The 9,784-nt window shown below is 41.3% G+C and overlaps 1 long non-coding RNA gene across 1 annotated transcript in view; it reads right to left on the bottom strand.

The window, feature by feature from the left end:
- Positions 1-1,390: 1,390 nt before the first annotated feature.
- Positions 1,391-9,784, bottom strand: part of LOC132248308 (uncharacterized) — a 31,153-nt gene continuing 22,759 nt past the window's right edge. Inside the window, exons 2-3 of the long non-coding RNA XR_009459476.1 lie at positions 4,441-4,610; positions 1,391-1,700 (exon numbers count right to left, since the gene is read on the bottom strand). This is a non-coding gene — a long non-coding RNA (uncharacterized LOC132248308). The remainder of the gene's footprint in view (positions 1,701-4,440; positions 4,611-9,784) is intronic.

Raw genomic sequence — 9,784 nt, 5'->3', positions numbered from 1 at the left:
GCTGAAGCCGCGGAGCACCTGAAAAGGACTGAAGGAAGGGGACTTAGTCCTATCACTGCTGAGGCCAGCCTATTGAATTGTATTGCTGAGCCCATTTCATTGAACCGTACTACTGAGGCCAACCCATTGAATCGTACTACTGAGGAATGAAACCATATTTTGGTATTTGGCTTCTTGGAATTCTAGGATTGTAAGTATATTATGAAAAATAATAGTGTTGATTCAAATTTAACTTTTAGTTGTAATTGTAGTTGTTTTTGTAACACTAATTCTTATAGTATTGTTTGGGAAGGAAGTGCATTCGAAGCATTGTTTCTGATATATGTAATTATTGTGTTTTTAATGTCTGTGGTGTTTCTTAAAGCTAAGCAGTGTTATATACGTAGCAAAGAGTTTTAAAATAAAATTGTGTTGTATAAATTAAGTGTGTAATCATTGTGAAATCGTGCAATCAGTTAACTACTCCCCCAGCCAGTGCATCAAAACGAATCAGTAAATTGTGTGGGATTTTCTCTATTCCATAACCCACTAGAGACATGTTCCCCAATCTTGTCTTCAGTTAATCTATTGTTGTCTACTCTTTCAACCTGTCTTCTTTGCCTCTGCAAACCATTTGCCTTTCCATTGCATCTCTTCTACGACATCCTCTTTGCTCATTTGTTTTGTTTTGTCTTACTCTTGCCATTCTTTCAGCATTCAATTGCCATCTATTCTCTGCTTCACCTTGGTAAGGGTGTTATGTGTTAAAGCTACAGTAAGGGTGTTAAGGGACAATTTTTGCTTGGATACTGAGAGTACACCATAACAAATTGAAATCAAATCACTAAAAGTCCAGAAAAGTGAGCGCAAATATGGGTTTTTGAGCATGACAGACAGGACAAAGACACAAATGAAGCAAATTTTTATAGAGGATTGTAAAAAATTGATTGTATGTTGGTATCAAGCATAAGAGAGTGTGTGTGTGTGTGTGTGTGTGTGTGTGTGTGTGTGTGTGTGTGTGCGCGCGCAGACTACAGATTGAAAAAAATTAATTTAGTCCAAACCCCTGCATGAAAGGTCTTGTGTCCCATATGAGAATCAAACCTGTAACTTTAGTAGCACTACATTCTAGCCAACTAAGCTAATCCATTGCTCCTGTTTACACTGATTTGAAAACATGCTCAGTAATAGCAAGAAGTCCCAACAAAGGCACTAGTCCATTATACTAAGCACCATGCATGACTATAGTAAGAGGACAACCCTATAACCCAAAGATTTTGTAACCTAAAAAGGAGTGAAATGAATAGGAAACTCACTTGACACATGCCACATTTACTGTGCGATTAACTGGTTCATTGCATAATGGATTTGATATGCTAGATGTGCAAAGTATTTATTACACAATAAAAATTGCAACCCAGTCATAAAAATGGCCAACCACCACAAAGATGTTGCTTGAAAAATGTAGAACATTTTTGTATGGTTTCTATTAAGTTTTAATTTGAACGTATGACCTGTCACACAAAGTGATAGTTTGGCCAGGTCCTCCAGCATCCCAGGGTAGACTGCTCTCTGCCCTCCTGCCCCCAGCTCTCCACAAGGGGGGCTCTCTGTGACTCGTATTGAATTATGCTGCCCTAGGGTGCTTCAGCAGATATCATCTCTCCTCCTTTTCACCAGCCTTTAAGGCTTCTTCTATAAGGAGCCATCGGCACCTCTTCCTGTGAGAAGAGTATAAACAGACACTCAATATGACTTGCTTTACTTAAGCACAAAGTAGTCTGAGAGAGGAGGAGGGAATCTGTTTCAAAACCTGCTGGTGGAGATAAGATGGGGAGGGAGGAAAAACATACATACAAAGGCGGCTCATAAAAGTAGCCTAATTTTACTATGCATTAGTGTATTAGCACGGTTTCTGTTGTGATGCTCTAATGCACAATAAAAAAGTCTTCTGTGCATTAAAGTGTACCTGTAGATATGTTCAATGAGAGGTAATTAGCTGTGTTAGTCTAAAGTCAGGCAGAAGACAAAGTAGATATGCATCTTCTGGACTAAGTAAAGCGATATATAAAACATAAGCTTTCATGAATTCACGTTTACTTCATCAGATGCTGTGAAAGGACAAGCATAGTAGAATGTGTATAAACTAGAATGGAGTGAGGAGAGGAAGAAAGAGGGAATGAGTGGGAGGAGCAGCAAACATGAAGAGAACCCAGTGGCAGACCAACGGGCGGGCGGGGCATGGCCCACAGGCACCAGCCTGGGCGGGGTGCCAGCCGGGACCTTCAGAGTTCATATTGTGTGACGTGACTAAGTATTGCTACAAGAAGAACAGAGAGGAGGGAGAGGAAGGGATGCAAATACAAGCATTGGCCCCCAGGCACCGGAGACCCACAGTACGTCACTGAAAGAATCACAGGAATAAAGGGATCACAAAAGATAATCCAGGTGATGGGATAAGAATCTGCTTAAGCCTGCTAGGGAACTGGGGTGGTGAAGGTGCTAAGGTCCACTGTTGATAGCATAGAGGTTACAAGTGCAAGGCCAGAGCAGAAGTGTTCACAGCATAGCCCTTGTCAGATACCAATGAATCTGTGAATTCTGCTAAATATCGTGTCACAAGGACTTAAGAAGAAAGGAGGGGTTTAAACCTATTTAACACGTTCTAGTCTGCGGATGATTTTCTGTTCAAACTGTTGGGGTTTTTTTTAATTTTGCTGCCTGAGAACATCAGTCCTGAGATCAACAATGTAACGTCCAGGGAGGTGTTATACAAACTCCTAAAGGGGACCCTATGGTGTAAAACCAGGAGTAATTAGATAAACTCATAAAGGATTTACCCCAGGAAACAAGAGAGGATTCCTGCTTCTATCTTCTGGAAACCTAGGTCAGGAAACTTTTACTTATCACCCCAATACTTGAGACAGTGTACTTGGGGGAGCCCAAGAGCTAAGGGGGCTCCATTCCACCTTCCACCCTCTACCTCCAGTCACGGCAAAGCCCATCTAGAAACTTCAAGCTGGAAAGCTGCATGCTGCTACTGTCAAAAGGCTCAAGCCAGGGGTGGAGGAATGGAGGCCCCCCTTCTCCCACACCCCACCCAAGCCTCTTGGCTCGGCTTTGCCACAGCCAGAGCTGGGGGGGATGTGGAGCTGGGGAGAGGAGTTCAGCAGCTTCTTCAAAAACTACTGAAGTGCCCTTCAGTATTCTGAAATTAATCTAATTTAATCAGGTTCAGATTACTTAAATTCATTCAGATTTGTCAGTAGCTGTCCAGTGCACTCTTTCATTACCGCAGCCCACAGCCCTTTTCTTTCTTTGCTTATTTTTTTTGTTAGCCCTCTGGTCTTGGTACATTAATTCATTCATTTATTTTGAAGAATGATGCACAATAGTCACTGAGCAACTCTGTCTTCCTGTGTTCTTTAATTGCTCCCCCTCACTGTTGGGCAAGAGGTGGGGAGTGGAAACAAACTTCACAAGTTTGTGTTGCCAGTTTTAACTTAGTCAAATGTTAGCGGAGGCATAACTGATGAGATTTGTGCCCTGGGTGCAAAGCCTAGTACTACCATAAGAGATGATGCTCCTGCTAGGAAGAAGTGTCAGTATAGCATCTTCAGTTGCCAGGAGTTTAACTTCCCTTACAATTCCTGCCATGACTCTATGCTACCAAATTCTACTACCCACATACCATGACAACCCTGAATTTGGTAGCATCTATCTTCAAGGCCCCAACCACCATGCAGCTCCACTCCAGTCCCTCTCTGCTTGTTGCTCTGACTTGTGTCAAAAGTGCCCCATTTACCTTGGTGCTGAAGGCTTGTGCACTGGTTATCCACTGCTAGTTACACTACACTCCCTATTCCCTTGGCACTGACACTTTCCCCTCCTACTTACCACCTTCCCTCCACCCCCGCTGCCTGCCCCCTGCCACTTACCCTCAGTCATGGCTCTAGCTCCAGTCCCACTCTGGCTAGGGGCATAGAGCACATCATGGCTCCAGCATCCACCCAGCTATGCAATAGTGGTTGTGGTGGCAGCAGCTCTGGCCCCAGCTCCAAGTTGGAGCTGGAGTTGAGTCTGGAGCCACTGCCACTGATACTGATACTTGGCCAGGTGAGGGCTAGAGCCACCATGTGCTCTATGTGCTCCATGTCCCAAGGTGGAGAAGGGCCAGAGACACAATTAAGGGTAAGTGGCAGGGGCAGATGGAGCAGGAAGAGACAGCAGTAGCAGGCATATGGGGTGGGGGGAGGCAGCACAGGAAGGTAGAAACTGTGACTCTGATGCTGAACCCAAGTGTGAGCCCCGATAGGGGCCAGAACTGCATGAGCCACCTTTCCCCCTACCTTGTACTCAAATTCAAGGCAAGGGGCTTCCCCCCTCCCCCATGTTGAACAGAAAAAAAACAAAAAACAAAAAAAACTTCATCTTGGATTTGAGTTAGTATGATATACTTACATATGTCCATGACTGTCATTGTCTCCATGGTCCTTTAGTCCATGTATTCCTGTTTGACCTGTTTACCTTCTCTGCTTCCCATACGACAACCACCAGAGATGGAGCACATCAAAGTTCCTATCACCATTATTGCCATCACTTTGAAATCAGGTATTTTGTTGATGTTGGTGCTGAGGGAGAGATCAAGTCTAGCTTATTTTTTCCAGGGTGGGACCAGCAGTTTAGCAGAAATGGTCAAACAAGGTCAATTCCTTCAATTATAACATTTGTGCCTGGGATGAAGAATTTGGCCTGACAATCAACAGGGATCCTAGTTTTCTCTGATTTAAAAAAAAAAAAAAAATAATTCCCAATTTTTAGATTAAAAAATGTAACCCAAAAGCCACATTTTTCCATGATCAAAATAAAACACCACTAATATATTATATAAGTGGCGTTTTATTTTGTTCATGGAAAAATGTGGCTTTTGGGTTACATTTTTTAATTCAAAATCTGAAAATTGGAGATTTTTTAATCAGAGAAAACTAGGATCACTGCTCATCAATAAGCCAACAAGGACTAGATACAGGGGGTAGCTACAGGGAGATTGATACTGAAGATCCTTCAGTGGACAGACACCCAGAGGTAGGTTTTGGCTACAAAAATAAGGTTGCTTTTGTACTAAAATTATATCTTTCATTATGAAGACATTGTTATAAAACAACCTTAAATTTTGTTATCTTTATTAATAATATAAATGTCTGATCAAGGCACATTAAATATAGAATAAATAAAATCTAGAATTAAATTTAAGTTTTAAAAAAACCCTACAAATATTAATCCTATCGTTGAGTTATCTGTGTTTATAATGAATGAACATCTATGAAACTATAATTCTTGATTTAGGGAAAATTGCAACATCCTACTATTGTATATTACTAATATTATTGATAGATACTATCAATTTCAACATCGGTTTTATGGGGCTGTATCTACATTGAATGCTGGGTACAGTCTCAATTTAGATTTGCTTCAGAATGGGCTACAGTGCAACATCTTTCCATGCAACATCAGTACTGGCTGCAAAATGCTATTCAGATGGGTAAAGATATTACAACTTGGCTTCCATAGGTGGGCCCCGACACAAAAGGAACACACAAAGGGCTGGCCATCCAGAGCAATGCTCTGGCTGCTGGCCAGGCTCCATGCTGCCAGCTCTGTGCCCCTGCTGCACCAGGACACCAGGTAATATTGCTGGGGTACCACAGGTACTGGCCCCAGCCTCTCCTACTTTCACCTGGGATAGTTTTCTGCACGCCAAAGCACATGTGCAGGGGCATGCAATGGGGCACAAATTTGTGCCGTTGCTATTTGTGCCTCTACACATATGGACTCGCCCCATATGTTTTGAGTATTGATTATAACCCATTTTTTATCCACGTACCTAGTATTCCCAGAGAGATCCATTTTTAAATAAGTCAAGTCTACTACTGCTAATAAAACATAAGTAACTAAGATACGCTTCTTTGCTGTTTCAGACCTCCTAACCCAAGTTACTAACAGAATGTAGGGACCCTGAAGTCAATAGAAATAAACATGATAACAAACAGTCAGTGTTTGCAGGACTGAGTCATCAAAATAAAAACTGGTTTCAAATTTCACATTTTACTATTCACTTTAACTACCTCAGTCTACTTAGATAACCTGGTTTCACTTTTATTTTTAGATCATATTTATATGAGCTTAATTTCTAGCTTTCATGAAACAAATACTTGGACTGCAGAGTAGTGTTCAATGAGAAACACAAATCTATCTCCTTTGAAGAGGAGGGACTACCTTGTTCATCTTGGGGAGAATGGGGTTAAAAGCATTATTTATACTGAACCTAAATTTTGGGCCAAAACCAATACAACACTGTCCCTATAACATTTTGATATTAACTACTTTTTCTCAATTCTCTTTGACCTTTTTATACAATTATTTATTTTTTTAGAAATTTCAGAGAACGGCTTTTTCTATATTATTTACACAGCTGTGAAGGAAAAAATAAACTGTTTGAAAAAAAAAATCTGGCCTGTCAAAACAGACAGAAAAACTAGTAGCAGCAAAAAAGAGACAAAGTTCTTCAGTTAGAAAGGTTCATAAATCATGAGGTTGAGAGAATGAACACTGTTGGGGTTTTCCGTAAGTTTATAATAAGAAGCCAGAGATACAGCTTTGACCATCATCGTGTTTAATGTACAGTTCTAATTGCAACCGACCACACACACATATCCCCACCTAATGCGAGTCAATTTTGTGTGTTACATGCCAAAAATAAGAAACTATTCATCTTAAATTATCTCAATTCTTAATGATTTGATTTGTTAGTATCACAGAATGCATGAGAAACTTAACACATGCAGTTCCCCCAAATAGTTTAGCATATGCATGTTAAAAATTCTCAAAACTTATTCATTAGAAAAAAAAACAATGATTCCAAATAGATATTAAAGACTTACTCTAAGTTGATAGTTTCTGTTTATATAAATGAGAAAAAGCAGCAAGTTTCAGCTAAAAGCCTTCTTCAGCAATGCACTTCCACCACTTATATGTTGCAACTACATATTCATCTACCATACAAGATAAGATACAATATAAAACTCTGTCTCTTATTCAACATTAATTAATTTCAGGTGTTGCCTTCCAGGTTTGGCAGAAAATCTAACAACACTTATGTTCCACAGCTTTGTGTTTGCTTAAAACACTTCTGTGTATTGGCAATTAAATCTTGAAAAATGGCTTCTCTGGATAAAACATTGAAGGTTGCTGCTTTCTTTTATGAGAATAAGAGGTGTGAAATTATATTTTCAAGAGAAGAGGTGGAAGATGTACTAGAAAGGGTTATGTTTTTAGAGGCAGGAATCAGTTGTAGAATCCTAGGTCTTGTCAACATGAAGAAACACATATGCAAAAAATAGAATGAATTTACAGCACACGACTTATTTTGCAGTCATCCCCCACGTTGATACATTTTGGTCCAAAGCTAAAACACTTAGGCACCTAAAGTATAATTTAGGCAGAATTTGAGTGCCTAAATCCAAATGACTGACCAAGAGGGATTCTAGTTTTCTCCGATTAAAAATCCCCAATTTTCAGATTAAAAATGTAACCCCAAAAATCCATGCTTTTCCATGATCAAAAGGAAACACCACTAATATATATTAGTGGCGTTTCATTTTAAATCACAGAAAAATGTGGATTTTGGGTTGCTTTTTTTAATCTGAAAATTGGTGGGGGGGGGGTGTTAATCAGAGAAAACCAAGATCCCTCCTGATCAATAAAGCTTTCATTTAACTGCTTAGGCAGTTGAGGGTCACAGGTGCTTATGTCTTCATCAGCAAAGTTAATTTGGCATTTTAGCTAAGCTGAAAATTTCATTCCTTATCTGACATCAAAACCTGTTGGAGATTCAGGATATAGGTGTTCCTGCACCTGAGCTGCCTACAGGGCCTAATCTGTAGGCATACTTGGGGGGGTGGTGTTACAGGTTACCTTTAAATTGTCATAAAGGCACTTAAAATGGGAGCATTCACCCATCAAAAGGTGTTAACCTATACTAAGTACCTTCTAAACATTTTAAAGTTATGCCAATTCAAGTAAGGGTTATCTTTGATCTGTTTTACCCAGGCTGTTCCAGGGTATTGTTAGTTTGCTGGTGGGTGATAAAACACTGTATTTGCATTCCCCCAGCATCCCAGGATATACCATTCCCAGCCCTCACTAGTCCCATGGGCAAACTTTCAAGCCTTCTGAACTCTACTGCCCAATGGGTAGTGCTGATCCCAAGCCAACACTCCCTCCCACCCCCATGGGCCATGACCCCAGCATACCCTGACCACTGAGCAACTAGGACTCTGCAATTTACCAGTTTGTTGCTTGTTCTAGTGACCCCATGCACTTAGCTGGCAGGCTACTAATGCAGGGGCAGCAATTGAAAAGCTAATTAACTGCTAAGGATCATGGGCAATTGGCTATTAGCACTGAGCAACCATCTTCATCCCCACCCAATCCATCTCTCCCCACTGCTGCTGCCTACTGCAGCTCAGCTTCCTCCTCACCCACAGTGTTCATTTGAAGTGAACAGTTATTCAAGCTGGCAGAAGGTAGATTCAGACTAGATATCAGGAGGCACTACTTCACTGTCAGGATGGCTAGGAGCTGGAACCAACTTCTGAGAAAAGTGGTGCTGGCTCCTACCCTGGGGGTCTTTAAAAGGAGGCTGGATGAACACCTTGCCGGGGTCATTTGACCCCAGTACTCTTTCCTGCCATGGCAGGGGGTCAGACTTGATGATCTGCTCAGGTCCCTTCTGACCCTACCAACTATGAAACTATGATACTATGATTTGAAATGGCTGTCAGCACCCATGCAGCAAGCCCATAGGTCTCAGCTCTGCTAGTGGTGTGGCATGCATGCAGCAAGGTGCTGGGTTGCAGCTCTGAACTGGTGTGGGTGCTAACCCAACTCCTGCCCTGATGTGGCATACAATGAGCCCACTGGGGCTCAATTTTGCCATGGTGTGAGTGCTAAACCTACAACACCCCCCACTCCCAACCTAATCCCAATTTAGTGAAACGAGTGTAAGATTTGGGTTCTACGAAAATAAACAAACATTTTTATGCTCCTCTCTCTTTACTTCCCCCCCCCCTGCCTTTTTTTCAAGATTTTTCTCCTCCAACCCACAGCTCCATCTGGTTTCTGCTGCTGGCTTCAGAGTAAGGGAAGCCACATGGTGGTTTCCCTGCCTGCAAGCTACATATCACCCTCCTTCCTCCTCTTCTACCTCAGAGGAGGTATAAACTTCTGGCTCCTGCCCATGCTTCTGCTCACTGGGCCCTTAAGTGATAAATCACAACTCTGTTGGTCTGAGATGGCATTAAGCCTTTACCTGGGATTGCCTTGAAACTGTTCTACTTTTATGATGACATAACATTCCCCAGGGCACATCTACACGAGATGGTACTGCTCAGTGGTTACTGTGCATTTATTTAGTACTTGATTATACAAGTACTAAAAACATGTGCAGTAACTGGAATTAACTGCAGCACTGGTAAATGTCTTTTTAGTGAGACTACTGTTCAGTAGCCTAATAATACTGTACGGTAGTGTATTAGCACTGTTCATACTGTGACATGCTACTGCGCAGTATTATTTGTCTACTACGCAGTTAGTGTCTTGTGTAGATGCGTCCAGTGATTTAAAATGTTTTAAAGATAACCTGTAAAAGCACCGTCAGATCACACCTAACACATGCTGACAGCATTAAATTCTATACAAAGGACAGCAGTCATAGCCACTTTCATTCAATATGGAGGAGGAGGTG

The sequence above is a fragment of the Alligator mississippiensis genome, chromosome 2 (assembly GCF_030867095.1).
Source record: "Alligator mississippiensis isolate rAllMis1 chromosome 2, rAllMis1, whole genome shotgun sequence".
NCBI classification, from domain to species: domain Eukaryota; kingdom Metazoa; phylum Chordata; order Crocodylia; family Alligatoridae; genus Alligator; species Alligator mississippiensis.
Note: the sequence above shows the minus strand (reverse complement) of the source record. Positions and strands in the feature narration are given on the sequence as shown.